At 43.8% G+C, this 16525-nt stretch overlaps 1 protein-coding gene across 46 annotated transcripts in view; it reads right to left on the reverse strand.

Annotated features, from left to right (window-relative positions):
- Window positions 1-16525, reverse strand: part of Elf2 (E74 like ETS transcription factor 2) — a 95935-nt gene that overhangs the window by 38016 nt on the left and 41394 nt on the right. For 19 of the 46 annotated variants that reach the window (XR_015665344.1, XR_015665332.1, XR_015665350.1 and 16 more), the window contains one exon: window positions 13989-14091. The exons of the other annotated variants lie outside the window; for them this stretch is intronic. The gene's annotated coding sequence lies outside the window, so the exon portion shown is untranslated. The remainder of the gene's footprint in view (window positions 1-13988; window positions 14092-16525) is intronic. 46 annotated transcript variants of the gene reach the window in all.

Below are 16525 nucleotides of genomic sequence, written 5' to 3' on the forward strand. Positions count from 1 at the left end.
CTCATACATTTTCAGCATTATCTGTTTTATAAATTTTCAGACTCTTTAGCAATAGCTCGTTTAAAGTCTTCTTTGGACTTATGTTTTGTTTGGGGGGGTTTCTTTCCTTTTTTGGGGGGGGGGGTGGTGGTGAGCCAGGGCTTCCCTGTGTAGTCCCAGCTGTCCTGGAACTCACTGTAGGCCAGGCTGTCCTGGAACGTAGAGACCTGCCTGCTTAGTGCTGAGACTAATGCGTGTGCCACCATCCAAGCTTTGACTTATGTTTTTTGTCATTGGAAAGAAGATAAGTTTATTTAAGGAGAAACAAAAGAACATGAAGTAGCGCCAGAGCTAGACCCCAGCTGTACGCCAAAGGGTGTGTTGCAGATTTTCTTTAACTCTGGAATGCATTATTGCTCTTATTTTCCTTAAACTTTTAGAGCATTCATCCATTTTCTCGGGTTTGTCTTTCATCAATAGTGATGTCATTTCTCTTTATCTGGTTTGAAGGTTTCGCAATTACGTGTATTTTACCTTCCCGCTTGCTGTGATTCCAGCACCTACAAGGTCGGAGGCAGGGAAGGACTTCAAAGTCAGGCTCCATTGCATAAAAAGCTTGAGGCCAGCCTAAGCTACTTCAGACCCCATCTCAAATAGAGCAAGTGAAAGATGAAAACCTATAGTCCGTCCCTATTGGCTACTGTACTTGGTGTCATTCTGTCAGTACTTTATTAACATTGGGGTACGAAACATAGCTTGTACTAATCTTCATCTCCAAGAACTAATTTTTCTTAGACTTGTTTTATTTTATGAGCATGTATGTTTTGACTGCGTGTATACATGTGTGCCATGTACATGCCTGGGTCCTGCTGAGGTCAGAGCGGCCATCAAATGCCCTGGAACTGGAGTTATGCATGGCTGTGAGTCTCCATCTGGATGATCCATCTCCCCAGCACCGCAGAATATGTATAGAAACAGGTTCTAGTCTGTCTTTCTTTAATTATTATGCTCACTTATCGTGTGTGTTGTACACAATCACACATGTGTGACCATGCTCAGGCCACGGCGCACGTGTGGAGGGCAGGAGTCAACTTAAGGGTGTCAGTGTACAGGGGTTCTCTCCTCCTACCACATGGTCCTGGGCACCAACCCAGGCTGCCAGGATTGGGCAAGTACCTTTACCCCCACTGTCTTTATTTTTAAAGATTTTTCTCTCCTTCTTTCCTTCCTTCCTTCCTTCCTTCCTTCTTTCCTCCCTTCCTTCCTTCCTTCTGTTGTTGTATCATTGTTGTTTTGTGTTTTTTTAGTTTGTCAGTTTGTTTTGGTCCCCCCCCCCCATTTGTTTGTTTTTCAAGAAAGAATTTGTTTCTCTGTGTAGCCATGGCTGTCCTCCAACTCAGAGATCCATCTGAGTGTTATGTGTCACCTGCCTCTGCCTCTCCGAGTGCTGGGATAAAGGTGTGTTCTGTCACCACCCAGCCAGATTCTTCTTTTTAATCCACGTGTCTGTGTGAGTATGTGCCGTATACTTGTACATTTCTGTCAAGACTAAAGATCCTCAAGAACAGGGGTTACAGGCAACTATGAGCCAACTGACGTGGAGCCATGCTGCAAACTGAACTCGGGTCCTCTGGGAAAGCAGTAAACGCCCTAACCATTGGACCACCTCTCCCCCCAGCCCCCAGTACTACTACTTAATCATGACAACTGTTTTCCACCTTGGTTTCCCGCTTCTGCGTCACAGCTGTTCTTAAATGCACATCAGGTAATGGTTACGTTTCAGAACTCCTCCTCGCCCGAGAGCCTTAATCTTAATTCAAGATGCCCACCCTAACCTCTTTTGATTACCGCCATGTCCCTCGTTCTTGTTTGAATGGTTGTGTTGTGTGTCACCTGTTTCTACTTTTTGGTCTACATTGCTGAGTCTATTGTGAAGAACAGATGTGTTTAAGGTCCCAGTGAAGGGCCCTGGTAGAATGTGACGGTTTTGGACTTCTGTTATCCTGGCTTATGATTCTGACACCTATCATTTTCCTCATTTGTTGGATAAAAATGTATTCCCTAATCTAACGCCCAGTTTAGTATTTTACAAACTATATTTCTTGGGTCTAATTTTGGTTTGGTTTTGATCCTGGGCCATAGCCCACACTGGCTCAAACGCATGACCATCTTGCCTCAACCTCCGGGTGATGAGGACCACAGGACGTGTGGCCCCATTGGTGTGGAAGCTCCCACTTGTCTTACTCACATTGTTGGACTTAATCCCTTCTAGCTTCCTCTCTGACCACAGCTATGCAGCGGCTAAAGAGCAAGGACATCAACTGCACAGTTCCTCAATAAACCACAGACTTCTCAGTGCTCTGTCCTGGATCGATACGTCTTCTTCCCAATGAATTAAAAACAGCCTATTGTAATTTTATGGAGCACATCATGAAAATTCAATCCAATAAATGCAAATAAATCCGGCTGGGTAAAAGTTCATGACTACATGAATTCACGTGAAGTCAGCTGTCCCCTCGAAATCCAGTGAGCTCGCATCCTTGAGTTCAACCACCTACGAACTGAAACTACTTGAGGGGATAGCATTAGTACTACCACGACAGTCCTCTTCCTCACAACAACTATTCACTAGGTGTAGCATGACATGACGTGAGTACAGAGTGGTGAAAACACTGGAAACACTGCTGTTTGACAAGGAACTTGAGGGCAGTGAGGTTTCTTTTTTAAAACAAGACCTCATTGTGTAGCTGGACTGGTCTTGAACTTACAATCCTTCTGCTTCGGCCTCCCAAGTACTGGGATTACAGGTGCCGTACGGATGTTGTTACTGGGGGTTTGGGGGGGGGTGTGTCTTAGAGTCAATGCATTCAAGGGCTGAGCAGAGTGGCTCATGCCTGTAATCTACACTTGAGAAGTGAGAGGGAGCCAGGGTGAGAAGTTTAAATAATCCTCTACTACACTAAATGTCTGGGGCTAGCCTGAACTACACAATACCCTAGCTCAAAAAGAACAAGAGAAACAAAAGGTTGCAATTTGTTTCCCATCTGCTACTCCAGTTAACAAAGACGACCTATAAGAACACATGAGCACCACCAGATGGCGCCAAACCACAGCCAGACTGAACCAACCGCACGCCAATATCCCACTCCCAAGTCTCATTCACAGTCCCCACACTTTTCCTTCACCCCTGCACAAAACCACTGCATTTACACTAACCTCACATTCAAACCACGAGAAATGGTTGGGATTTTTGGAAAGTATTTACTACCTCACGTAGTAGCCTCGTTTATCTCAAAGCTGCAGGTGCCAGCCTATGATAAAAACGTCAAAAGACAAACTGAACAATGGAAGGCAATTTGTTCCAGGAAGCAAACAGCTTATAGTGGGGCTGAAGAAATGGTTCAAGCATTAAGGACCCCACTCTAGTTCCCAGTACACACATCAGGTGGCTCACAACCATCTGTCTACACCTCCAGCTCCAGGAGATCCAAAGCCCTCACAAAGGAAGCTTCACACGTGTGACTGACACTCGCAGACATAAAATAAATACTCAAAAAAACTAGCACATATCCAGGCCTAGGAACTTTCTGAACGCTTTCCATTTTTAAATTTGTGTGTGTATACATAAATTATTTCAAGTGTGTGAAATGTGTGTAACCTGCATGCGTCTGTGCACCACCTTTCAAGTTGTGTGTGTGGAGGTCAAAGGCAGCACCAGATGCCCTGGAACTGGAGTTAAGATGTTTGAGCCACAGGGTTGGGGATTTAGCTCGGCGGTAGAGCGCTTGCCTAGCAAGCGCAACAAGTGCTGAATCAAACCTGGGTCTGCTGAGAGAACAGTCAAGGATCGGAACCACTGGACAATCTCTGCAGCCCAACGCCCAACAGAATTAGACTAACAGAAGCGGTTAAAGCCAGTGCGTGTGTACGAGTGTGGAGAAGGGGTAGGATAGGACAGTTCGTCACAGTATGTTCCTTGAAGGTGGGCTCTGGAGCCTGCACACTCTCCGCTTAAATACCTGCTTCTACACTCAGAAGTTACTTAGCACGGCATTGTCGTGAGTTATGTTAATATATAAAACCCTCAGAACAATAAAATAGCAATATAATAACTAGCAATATAGTAATGAAACTTTGTGTTTTGTTGGGCTTTTTGTTTTTATTTTTGTTGTTTTTAGTTTTGTTTGCTCTTACTACTTCTAAGCATATGAAAGGAGGCAAATTTCAGAGTCTCAGTCCCAAAGTAATTCCAGGCAATAGTGACACACGGTCCCAGCCTTGGAAGGGAGAAGCCAAGGCAGGAAGGAACTTGCCAAAACACCACCACCGACACCACCACCGCCGCCACCATCGCCACAGCCACAACACTACAGGTTGGCTTAGCTATAGGATGATTGCATTGCATTTGATGGGGCCTGAGTTTAATTCCCAGTGAGCACTGCAAAGAAAAATAATAAAAATCTACTGAATTTCATCCTGTGTGCAATTAGAACTCACCTGAAAGATTTTAAAGGGAGAAAAGGGAAAAAGAGAAAGGAGGGAGAAAGGTAGGGACACCAGGTTTTACACACACACACACACACACACACACACACACACACACACACACACTGATGGCATCATTTAGGACGTTAGCTTATCTGATTTGACTTTACTAGCTTCTCTGCCCCTAAAGCAGTTACCTGTCAACCATGTCCTCAACAGTGACATTTACTCATTTATTTTTCTTTTTTTAATACCTTTGTTCCCCTGTCTCTTTATATAGCCCTGGCTGTCCTAGAACTCAATCTGTAGACCAGGCTAGCCTCAAACTCATGAAGCTTCACCTGCCATTGTCTCCCAAATGCTTCAATTAAAGGTAGCATCAGCATGTATGGCTTTGATGATGGAATTTAATGTGGCTTACACTAAGGTTAAGCATCTCCATTGTAAGGGGATGGATGGATGGGACAAGGCTTCCGGCCTCCATTGCTTGAGGACAATGACCCACCAGCTTACTTCAGTCTGTTTCCAAATGTCATCTAAAGAAGACTGTCGGTTATTATGTAATCTGATTTAAGACACAAAGCTTTAAGGTATGATCAACTTACATGTTCCCTGCATTAAGTCCCCAGATGCAGGAACTGCTTCTCTTGTCTGTCACTGTGGCCCATGCCTTAAGTTGTATGGGACATATAACAGGTAATAAACTTTATTACTTACTTTGCATGTATTCATTGCATGTTGGAAAGGTGCCTCTGCCACGGTCCAAGTGTGGAGGCTAGAAGACAATGTCCAGGGACAGTTCTTTCCTTCTACCATGTGAGTTCTAGGGGCCAAACCCACATCTCCAAGTGTGAGGTCAAGTGCCCTTAGTCACTGAGCCACTGCAACAGTCCTCATTAAGAATTAGGGTTACTAATGCACCGTATTCTTTCAAGGACACACACCACTACTACTGTAGTACTTGTATCAGAGTAGACTGCAGTGATCACTGGACTTTGAGAGCGACAGCAGCGCTCTCCTCCTGACTGTCCCCAGTAGTCAAGGGAGATTATCCACAATGTCCTGTGACTAACAGCATTAACCTCACCTAAAGACTTATTAGACTGAAAGCTGTCAAAGTCAAACCACACACCCACAAAACCAGAAACATGCACTCCAGGTGTGGTGGTGGCCAGCTGTGGCCCAGGGTACTAGGAAGGCTGAGGCAGGAGAATCATTTGACCTCACAAGTTAGAAGCCAGCCTAAGCACCAAACAGAACAAGGCCTCACTTTGAAGAACAAAAAATTCTAGCCAGCAGTCTGTATTTTTACAAACCCTTCAGATAACTCCAGTGTATGCTCGGACGTGGAAAGCAATGTTTTCCAAAAAGAGATGTTCTGTCATACAGATGGGGGAACCTCAAATCAGTATAAGGTTCAATGAAGCTAAGTGGCGGGAAAACTAGCACAATACATTTGACAGGGTGGTTTTTCACCACTTAAAGCAGAGCTGGGAGCTTTAGTGTAGAACACTTGCTTAGATGTGTGAGACCCTCGGTGCACTGCCTAGTGCTGCACAGGGAGGGAGGGAGGGAGGGTGGGAAGGGAGGGGGGAGGGAGGGAGGGAGGGGGAGGGGGGCTGGAAAGATAGTCAAATAGTTAAAAGCACTTGCCATGCAAGTGAGACTCTGGGTCTGACTCCCAGAGCCCACAGCAGGAGAGAACCGACTCTTGAAAGCTGTCCTCAGACCTCCACACTTGCTTCATGGCACGTGTGTGCTTACATACATGTCACAGACACACAACAGCAATAGTCTTTAAATGAAAGAAGATGACGGGAGGATGGTTTAGGCAGGGGTAAATGTGTGGACCACCAAGCCTGAGTTCCACCCTGGAGCCCACAAGGTGGAAGGAAAGAATGGACGACTGCAAGTTGTCCTCTATCTTTGACAAACCACACTGAGAGTGTTTGTGTGTGTGTGTGTGTGTGTGTGTGTGTGTGTGTGTGTGTGTGTGTGACAAAAAAACTGGATCAGGCATCATAAAGTTGCATTTAATGCTTAATTAATATATGGCACAATTAAACTTAGTATATATCACATTTTAATGTTTGCCTATGGCATGTTTTTAATGATTGTTTCATGTGTGTGGGTGTTCTGCCTGCATGTACATCTGTGCACCACATTCAGTGTGTGCAGTACCCACAGGGGCCAGAGACCACATGGGATCTCCCGAAACTGAAGTTATGGATGGCTGTTTGCCACCATGTGGGTGCTGAAACCCAACACTGATTGATCCTTTGGGAGGGTAGAGCCAATACTGCTGAGCGTCTCTCCAGCACCTACAGGACATATTCTAAATGACTGTCAGAACTCTGTTGTTAGTAGAGAAAAAAGGATATACAGTAGAATACAGAGCCTCCTCCCAATGCTTCGACCCTTTAATACAGTGTAACTCCTAGCCACAAAGTTATATTTGTTGCTACTTCATAACTGTAATTTTGCTGTTATGAATCGTAATGTAAACACCTGTTTTACTATGCTCGTAGGCAACCCCAGTAAAAGGGTCAAAACCCATGGTTTAAGAACCTCTGATATACAGGAAGAGAGCCCGATGGAATGTTTAGGGGCAGTTAAATAACAAACCCAGCCAGCAAGACGGCTTGGTAGATAGAGACACTTAAGACAAAACCTATGAACTCAAGTTTGACCTCCCATAACCTCCACACATGCACCATGGGGGACATGAACACACCCACAAATAAATGTAAACAATAAGTAAATACATGGATGAGAATTAGCAATGCTTCACTGGTTTCTAAATGAAGTTCAACATGTTCAATATTATTCAATATCATTGCTGTAACTTTTATTTTTCAAACAAGGTTTTCAAGCTTGCTCTGTAGTCCAAACTGACCTCGAACTCAGAGATCCTCCTGCCTCTGCCCCTCAAACCCCCACCCTGAATGCTGGGGCTAAAGGTGTGCCACATCCAGCTTCTCCATGACTTTCTGAGCAGTAATAAAGGCGTAGTTCACACCATGCTGCATTTGTTATAGATATCCCAACGCAGAAGTCATGGTGAGCGCTACTCTATAATGACGGCAGTAAGACAGACCCTACCCAGGAGTCTGAGGCCCAGGAATTACACAGTGAGTTCCAGACTGGGAAAGGTAGTCAACGTCCTGACTCAAAATTACATGCATGCATGCATGCATGCATACATGCATACATACATACATACATACATACATACATACATACACACACACATACAAAACAGTTTACGTAATTCTAAAGACTAACTAATAAGCATGCCCCAAATGCCAAGACAGGGTGAGAGAGAGAGGAGGCACAGCAGACACTGATGGTGCAGCAAACGCTGACATGGACTCTGCAATAGACTTACTTTCTTTCTTTCTTTCTTTCTTCCCTTCTTTCTTTCTTTCTTTCTTTCTTCCTTTCTTTCTTTTTAAAGATTTATTTATTTTATATATGTGAATACACTGTTGTTGTCTTCAGACACACCAGAAGAGGGCATCGGATCCCATTACAGGTAGTTGTGAGCCACCATGTGGTTGCTGGGAATTGAACTCAGGACCTCTGGAAAAGCAGTCGGTGCTCTTAACCTCTGAGCCATCTCTCCAGCCCCAAGCTTGGTTTTCTTAAACAGGTGAATGTGTGCATGCAGACAGTGAGAGCCCATGGAACTGACAACTGCTTGCTTAAGGAAGGTTCCAAAGGACTCGTGAGTGCAGTGGAATATTCATATTCATTCTTCTGAACATTTTAATACACATAAGAGGGCTAAGCAGGCAGCCATCAGAAACATGGATGCAATGACTGAAAACGGTTGCATCACAGCAACTCGCCTTTATTCAAAAAAAAGTTTAAGGGCTGGAGAGATGGCTCAGCGGTTAAGAGCACCCGACTACTCTTCCAGAGGTCCTGAGTTCAATTCCCAGCAACCACATGGTGGCTCACAACCATCTGTAAAGAGACCCGATGCCCTCTTCTGGTGTGTCTGAAGTCAGCTACAGTGTACTTATATATAATAAATGAATAAAATCTTAAAAAAATTAAAAAAAAAGTTTAATGGAAATCATCTTCTGTGGGTGCTGGTACCTGCCTGAAAAGGCCAACAGCCTTTAAAGGAAGTGTGCCTACATTGTATAGTTTCAGAGAGTTAGAGTCCATAACCATCACAGTGGGAGCACGGTGATAGGCATGGCCCTGGAACAGCTAAGCACTTACATCTAGAGACAGAACCACATAGCAGAGAGAGGCTCAGTGGCAGGAGTCATTTGAAACCTCGAAGCACCTCGGTGGCACACCTTCTCTAACAAAGCCACACCTTCTAATCCTTCCCAAGCAGTTCCACCAAATGGATACCAAGTATTGGAGTATATGAGCCTACTGGAGTCATTCACATTCACAGCACCATGGGGAGCAGCCCGAACAAGTCTTGCATGTGCAGGCAAGCACACTGACTACCATTGGGCTACATCTGCCCCCAGTACTGTTATTCTCTCTGGTGAGCACTGTACGCCATCAGCCATTTCAACTAAGAACAAATCCATTAAGTTTGAAAAACTGAAAGTCAGAGAAATGCCACTTTAATAATGGAAGAAAAAGGGGCTGGGGATTTAGCTCAGTGGTAGAGCGCTTACCTAGGAAGCGCAAGGCCCTGGGTTCGGTCCCCAGCTCCGAAAAAAAAAAAAGAACCAAAAAAAAAAAAAAATAATGGAAGAAAAAGCTACCCCAAATCAGTAATGAAACTAATTCTTCAGGTGCCAAAATGAATTGAAGCTTTTAACCATTAACCAAGAATACACTTAAGTCCTAACCTTAGCCCCAAATAGGGCCATACAGGGCATCTGTATGATGTATAGCCCAGCGTCTGTTATGAGCAAACACAGACATATGTAAGGTAGGTGCCAGGAACATCTGCATGTGCCAGCATAGAGAGCTAACACGCAGTTAGGCCTGAGTACTAGGATAACTGCCCTTCATTTTCATAGAGCACCATCCTAGTTGGGAGAAAGAACAAATACGCATGCAGGCATGCTAGTTCACACCTCTATAGTACGGAGTTACTATTTTAAACAAGATGTCACCAGTCCCTGTTCATTTTGGTACTGCCCTGCTTCAAGGCTATCATTTTTATCACATATATGATATATATGAGATATATACTACATACATACACATACACATATATATATATATCATGTATATGGATAAATGTATATATTATAGCCCTTTAAAAAATGACAAGTGGGCGCAAGGCCCTGGGTTCGGTCCCCAGCTCCGAAAAAAAAGAAAAGAAAAAAAAAAAAAAGACAAGTGGGCCGCTAAATGTACCACCTTTTACTACCTGAGTGAATGACATTAGGTGTCTCATCCAGTTTCCTGGAGTTTTTACAAGGACTGTTCCTAAATGCACGCACATTGCTTAACATACATCTTATCAGTTACTTCAAGCTGATATATGCACGGGTATTGTGCTAAATCACAGTTTTTTCCCCCATCTTTGTAAGTAATTACAAGTAATTTAGTAAGAACTAAAAGCTCACTTCTTGGGGGCTGGGGATTTAGCTCAGTGGTAGAGCGCTTACCTAGGAAGCGCACGGCCCTGGGTTCGGTCCCCAGCTCCGGAAAAAAAAAAAAAAAAAAAAAAAAAAAAGCTCACTTCTTTTTGGCAACTAAAACGAACATGGAGGATCTCACTAGTGCAGCAGCAGCTCCGCCCCATGGTTACTATGGAGACCACCGTGCAAGAGTAATCAGAAGAGTGCACCAGACTGGGGTGGTTAGATTACAATCCTGCCAAGGTTTACAATGCCCGTAACAACTCAGCAGGCATTTGTTGATATTTTTGTCTATGTTTTGAATTTTGTGTTACTTTTTTAAAAATCCTATCATATGCCAGGCCATGGTGACCCACACCTTTAATCCCAGCACCCAGGCAGAGGCAGAGGCAGGCTAATCTCTGTGAGTTTGAGGCCAGCCTGGTCTACAGAGCTAGTCCTAGGACAGCCATGGCTACACAGAGAAACCCTAACCCCTCAACAAAAAAAAAAAGCAAAACAAAAATCCATCATTAACATTTTCACATATTTTATTGTATAGATCCTTTCATAAGCATAACCTTTCCATATATAATTATGCTTATAGCTTATAGTATGACATAAGGCCCCAGACACTGACTCTGTGATGCCAGTGAATATGTAAACAACTATCTGTATAGCACAAAGTGTTGAAAAGTAGGGAAAGCGTCTCAAGACAACCTTTATTTATAGATAACAGAACCAAAAGCAAAACATTAACTTGAGCTTCCTAACCCAAATGATTCAAATGATGTCTCTACATAATCCCTCCAATGCAACAAAGAGAATGGTACTCAGATCAGGCCAGATGCTGTGTCTCACCCAGGGCACAGTAAGACCCACACTCAGAGGTGCTCGGGGAGGACGACAGCATGGGTAATGAGTCCTCCTCTTCTGCATGAGCACTGTCCTAGGTGGCCACGCCTTCACTCCAGAGGAAAGGCTGCCCATCCAACTATGTGTCTTCATGCTACGACTTTTACCTCAGCCCAGAGTGGAAGGTGGGAGGCGTTTCTTTGTCTTACTCTTTTCATTTATAGAACTCTGCATTTTGGAAGCCACTAAGTCTGCATTGTTATAATTGGCTTAAAGCCTACAAACAGTTCTTTACTTCCCTTAATAAAGCTCAGGACTTGGACACAAAGCTTCGAAAGCCTTTTACTCCCCTTTCTCCCCACACTGAATCTCCTTTGGCAACTCAGAGATGCCTCGTTCCTCCAGATCTTTCCATTTCTGCCTGGCTGGTTACTCCAAATCCTTCACAAACAGCCTTCTAGGAGAGGCATTCTCTGCCGTCCCCGGGATGCCCATGTTCTCTATCCCCTTATGTGGCACTAAACTTGTTTAATCTTTTCCATAAAGCGGAAGGCCTACCGAGAGCAAAGGCTCCTGTTTGCCACATGAAACGTCAGCTCTGCCCTGGCACACAGCAGGCAGGCCCTCGGCGAGTGTGGGCAGATCCCTGAACGGATGCATGGCCCTGCCTACAATTATGTTTGTTTGGTCAAACATTCTTAGTTATTACCCAGGACACTGCAACCTTCCTTCCTGTAAAGCTGTGAGTCGGTCAGACAGAAGACGGGAGAGAAGAGACGGGGGCCGAAGTGTGGACAACGTTAGAGACTACAGTTAATAAAACTAGTTGTATTAGGGGTGTTCATGGAATAGGCAGATTGTATCTTCTCTTGTCACAGAACCAGACATGTTCCATTATTAGTCTGCTTCAGTAGAGTGACCCTTTTCCTATCCACAGTGCACATGTGCAATAATTTTTAGAGTCTAGATCATTATATTAAAGCCTCTCCTCAACCAAATTAGTTAACATTTGTAATAGATACACTGTTATACAGCAAATTTTTAAGTATTTTTAATAGTTTTGTCTTCATGAACACTTCATCTGGTGTCTGTATGATGTGTGGGTGTCTGTCTGTGTCTGATGGCTGGATAGATGTGGACACATTCACGTGTGCGCATGTGTGCCCCACAGTGTGTGTGGACAGAAGACAGCGGCAGGCACTGGCCCTCGCCTTCCGTGCTGTCTTTGAGACAGACTCTCTATTGTCTTTTTCTGTTTCATGAGCCACTTCTCCATCCCCTCCTTAACTAGCGTTTCTCCTTCCTTTCTTTCTTTCACTTTCTTTCCTTCTTTTTACTTTTTCTTTCTTTTTTGGTTTCAAAACAAGGTTTCTTCTCTGTGTAGCCTTGGTTGTCCTAGAACTTGCTCTGTGGACCAGGTCGGTCTCAAACTCACAGAGATCGGCTCTGCCTCTGCCTCCAGAGTGCTGAGAGGAACGGTGTGTGCCACCGCTGCCCAGTGTTAGTCTTTCTGTTTTAAAAAAACTAAAAAACTAAAAACTCTTGAGTACAAAAAACTGTCATAATTTCTAAAACAAACAACAAAAAAAAATCCTTCATAGTGACCTCTTTTTAACAAATTTTTCATTTTCTGTATATAAAATACATGTTTGAGGGGCAGGGGAGGCATACTCCTTCACTCCCAGCACGCGTGAGGCAGAGACAGATGGATCTCTGAGTTTGAGGCCTACCTGCTCTGAGTTCCTGGACACAGGGAAACCCTGACTTAAGAAACAAACAAAATAACAGAACCAAACATACAAACAAACCCACAACAACTAAAACACTAATGTTTATATAAACAGTAGTTAAAATGGTTAGCTTTCATTTCTGCCTATCAATGGGCAGAACAACTGCTTGCTTTGGGCCATATTTACTTTATGTGTGTCTATGCCTACGCACACTGGTCCTTGGGCACCCAAAGGCTTTGGATTATCTGGAGCTAGAGTTGCAGGCCGTTGTAAGCATCTGGATGTGGGAGCTGGGTACCAAATTCAGGTCTTTACAAGGTCAGCCGCCCCCCTAACCACAGAGCATCTCGAGCCCATCTGTCTTGTTTTTAAGGTAGGTTCTAACTATACAGTTTATGGTGACCTTTAATGATCCTCCTGCCTCAACCTCACAAGTGCTGGGAGTGCAGGTGTGAGCTATCACACTCAGCAAATGTTTGGAGTTTTAGAATACTGTCTTGAGAGGCAGTGAAGAAGTCTGAAAGCTAAGTAAGCACATGTAAAGACTCCCCACTGCAGCCCTCTCCACTGCAGCCCTCCGCACTGAAGCCCTCCCCACTGCAGCCCTCTCCACTGCAGCCCTCCCCACTGCAGCCCTCCCCACTGCAGCCCTCCCCACTGCAGCTCATCCCCATTTATCACAGACTGGACATTTTGCTGTCTAATTCCAAGTGAACGGGAATTGGCTATTTGGAGAAAATTCATAATTATAAAATATAATATTTCACTAATTCTATGATGTAGTTTTTCACACTTTGACATCTCTGAAATGTGTTTTATAATTGATGGGCTCTCAGTGTGTGTAAATAGAAGCATCTTCTTCCTCCACTGGTATAAAAATAATGGTTTTCAACTACTGATGGGTTCTCAAGCTAAATGAAACATAGATATTAAAATATTAAAGCTTTTCTCCAGTAACGCTCTCTAGATAACTTTAGCCACAGTACAATTATAATTCAGTTAATTCCAGAAAGAAAAGTCAATTAACTTTGAGATTTATGTTTTACCAACCCCAAGAAAACAGACAATTGAAAGAAAACATTTTAAAGGACTTAGACAATGTCTGTATTGGAAGAATATGGGCACAACAGAAGGGAGAGAAGAGGCCTTTCTTGGGTGGGTGCAGCTTCAAAGCCTCAGACCATCCTGGAACTTACCCACAGGGGTAGTTACAGAGCAAGGTGAGGGGACAACGTGGGAAGAAAACTGCATAGGTGAAAAAAATACTGCTTTATTATTTCTTCTTAAGAAGGAATCGTCATTCTTTAACACAAATATGACAAAGCAGATGAAATAACTGTAATGAAATATAACACCATAAACATTCTTAATAAATTAAAAGCCGACCTACCAGCATGGTCTTCCTCCTGGCTCAATCTGTCTCACCTTCAGGTGATCCTAGGACTGGGGCTCCTTTCCAGGTCCCCAGTTTCTCAAGTCGATCTTCTACCTCCCTGTGGCAACAATATTTTCTAATTAAAAGAGTCCTTTTGTGCCACAGGGAGGATTTCTGATGGTATAACAAATAAGGAAGTTACCACAGCTCAGCATAAAGTCAGACTCGTGCTACGAGTCTTCAAGACAGAAATCCGGCTTCTCATATTTCAGTAAAGAAATCTGACTTTAGTTTTTCAAACTGTGCTCATAAACCTCCACTTTCATTTATTAAAAAGCAACCATTGCTTTCTTATTAAATTACATAAAAAATCTTATTCTTCTAAATTTCAACTAATTTTCAAATACAATTTTTTGATGCTCACTAAAACAGTCTTAAATATATTTGTTGTGCATTTGTGAGTGTGTATGTGGGCATGCGTGTGTCAGGACAAGCTATGGAAATCAGAGACTGTTAACCTTCAGGAGTCCCAAGGATCAGACTCAGGTCATCAGGCTTGTGGTGGCAAGCACCTTCACCCACTGAGCCATCACGCCAGCCCATAAAACAAAGTTTAAAAAGCCTCTATCTAGGTAATTAAGTACCCTCTAGGTAATTAAGTAGAGGATGACTTTTTATGCTTCGGTGGCTGAATACAAACAAAGCCTCGCCACAACTACTCAAAGGAGAGATCCAGGAACCCTGCGCAGACTGAAGATCAGCATATCCTCTCATGATGATGCAGTCTAAGAACAACTAGAAGAAAATAACACAACAACTTCATACAGCAGCGCTCCCTGGGCACGGCAGCACAGAGAAATGCTCCAGGTACCCAAGAAGCGCTGGAGGGGGTGGGGGTGGGGTTTAGAGCCAACCTGGGCAGCGTAGTAAGACATATCAAATAATAATATTAATTTTTAAAGGATTAGTCCATGCCAATACCAAAGTTGTATTATTTAGATCTTTAAAAGTAGCAATCTGTCTCACTGATGATAATGACTTTCAGTTTGCTTAGTCTTTGTAAAATTTCCTAATTTTTCCACTGATCATTTATTGCTCACATTGTAAAAAAAAAAAAATCAAACTTAGGTATGATAAAAAATTATTAAAAATCATATATATAAGACCACGTTCAGGTATTTTTTGGATGACCTTCAAAATTCTGAGTAACATTAGTTTATTCAACAAAGAAATACTGAAGACTTCATATAAACTTTTATATTTATATATAAATATATATTCTTCTCCCTTTCTTTCTTTCCTCATTTGCTTTTTGGGAACTGGGTCTGGCTCCATGCAGTCCAGACTAGACTCATCCACCATCCTTCTGCCTCAGCTTCCGAAGACCTGAGACTGCAGGCAAGTTTCACCACACCTGGCCATAAAATGGCTTTTCACTAACTAAAATGCTAACTTCAAACTCTAGTGCTTTGTATTTCCTGACTACCTTTCACATGTTCAACACACACACACACACACACACACACACACACACACACACACACACAATTTCACGGTTACTTCTATCCTCACTATGAAATAAAAGGGCATACAAGAACAACATGTGACAGTAAGTGAATCTGGATAGCACAGTGGAAGGTCAGAAGAATGATTAACGTTGAAATAACAACTGTGCAAAGTCCCCGGTGCATGGGCCTAGAGCAGAGAGTGCTAAGCATAGTACAGGTGAGGAAACGGGAAGAGGAAGCTCAGTATGTTTTGAAAAGTCCTTGTGAAAGGCAGGAAGGAAGAGAGCTGGGAGAGTAGAGTTTCCACAAAGGATGCACTTCTGGATGACTCGAGGGCCACTGAGCTTGGTAGAAGAGTGGCCTTTGAAATCTAGCAAACAAAGAGCAGTACAGTAGCTGACAAGCAAAGTAAGCTGCAGTTGGCTGGCTGTCCAGTGCAATGAGCTGTGGACTGACTGACAAGTGCAGTGAGCTGTGGTCTGACTGCCAAGTGCAGTGAGCTGTAGGATGTCTGTCAAGTGCAGTGAGCTGTAGGCTGACTGTCAAGTGCAGTGAGCTGTGGGCTGACTGACAAGTGCAGTGAGCTGTGGGCTGACTGACAAGTGCAGTGAGCTGTAGACTGACTGACAAGTGCAGTGAGCTGTGGGCTGACTGACAAGTGCAGTGAGATGTGGGCTGACTGACAAGTGCAGTGAGCTGTGGGCTGACTGACAAGTGCAGTGAGATGTGGGCTGACTGACAAGTGCAGTGAGCTGTGGGCTGACTGACAAGTGCAGTGAGCTGTGGGCTGACTGTCAAGTGCAGTGAGCTGTAGGATGTCTGTCAAGTGCAGTGAGCTGTAGGCTGGCTGTCCAGTGCAGTGAGCTGTGGGCTGACTGACAAGTGCAGAACTGTAGGATGTCTGTCAAGTGCAGTGAGCTGTGGACTGTCCAGTGCAGTGAGCTGTGGGCTGACTGACAAGTGCAGAACTGTAGGATGTCTGTCAAGTGCAGTGAGCTGTAGGCTGACTGTCCAGTGCAGTGAGCCAAGGAAGAATGACAAGGA

Source organism: Rattus norvegicus, chromosome 2 (genome assembly GCF_021556685.1).
Source record: "Rattus norvegicus strain SHRSP/BbbUtx chromosome 2, alternate assembly SHRSP_T2T, whole genome shotgun sequence".
NCBI classification, from domain to species: Eukaryota; Metazoa; Chordata; class Mammalia; order Rodentia; family Muridae; genus Rattus; species Rattus norvegicus.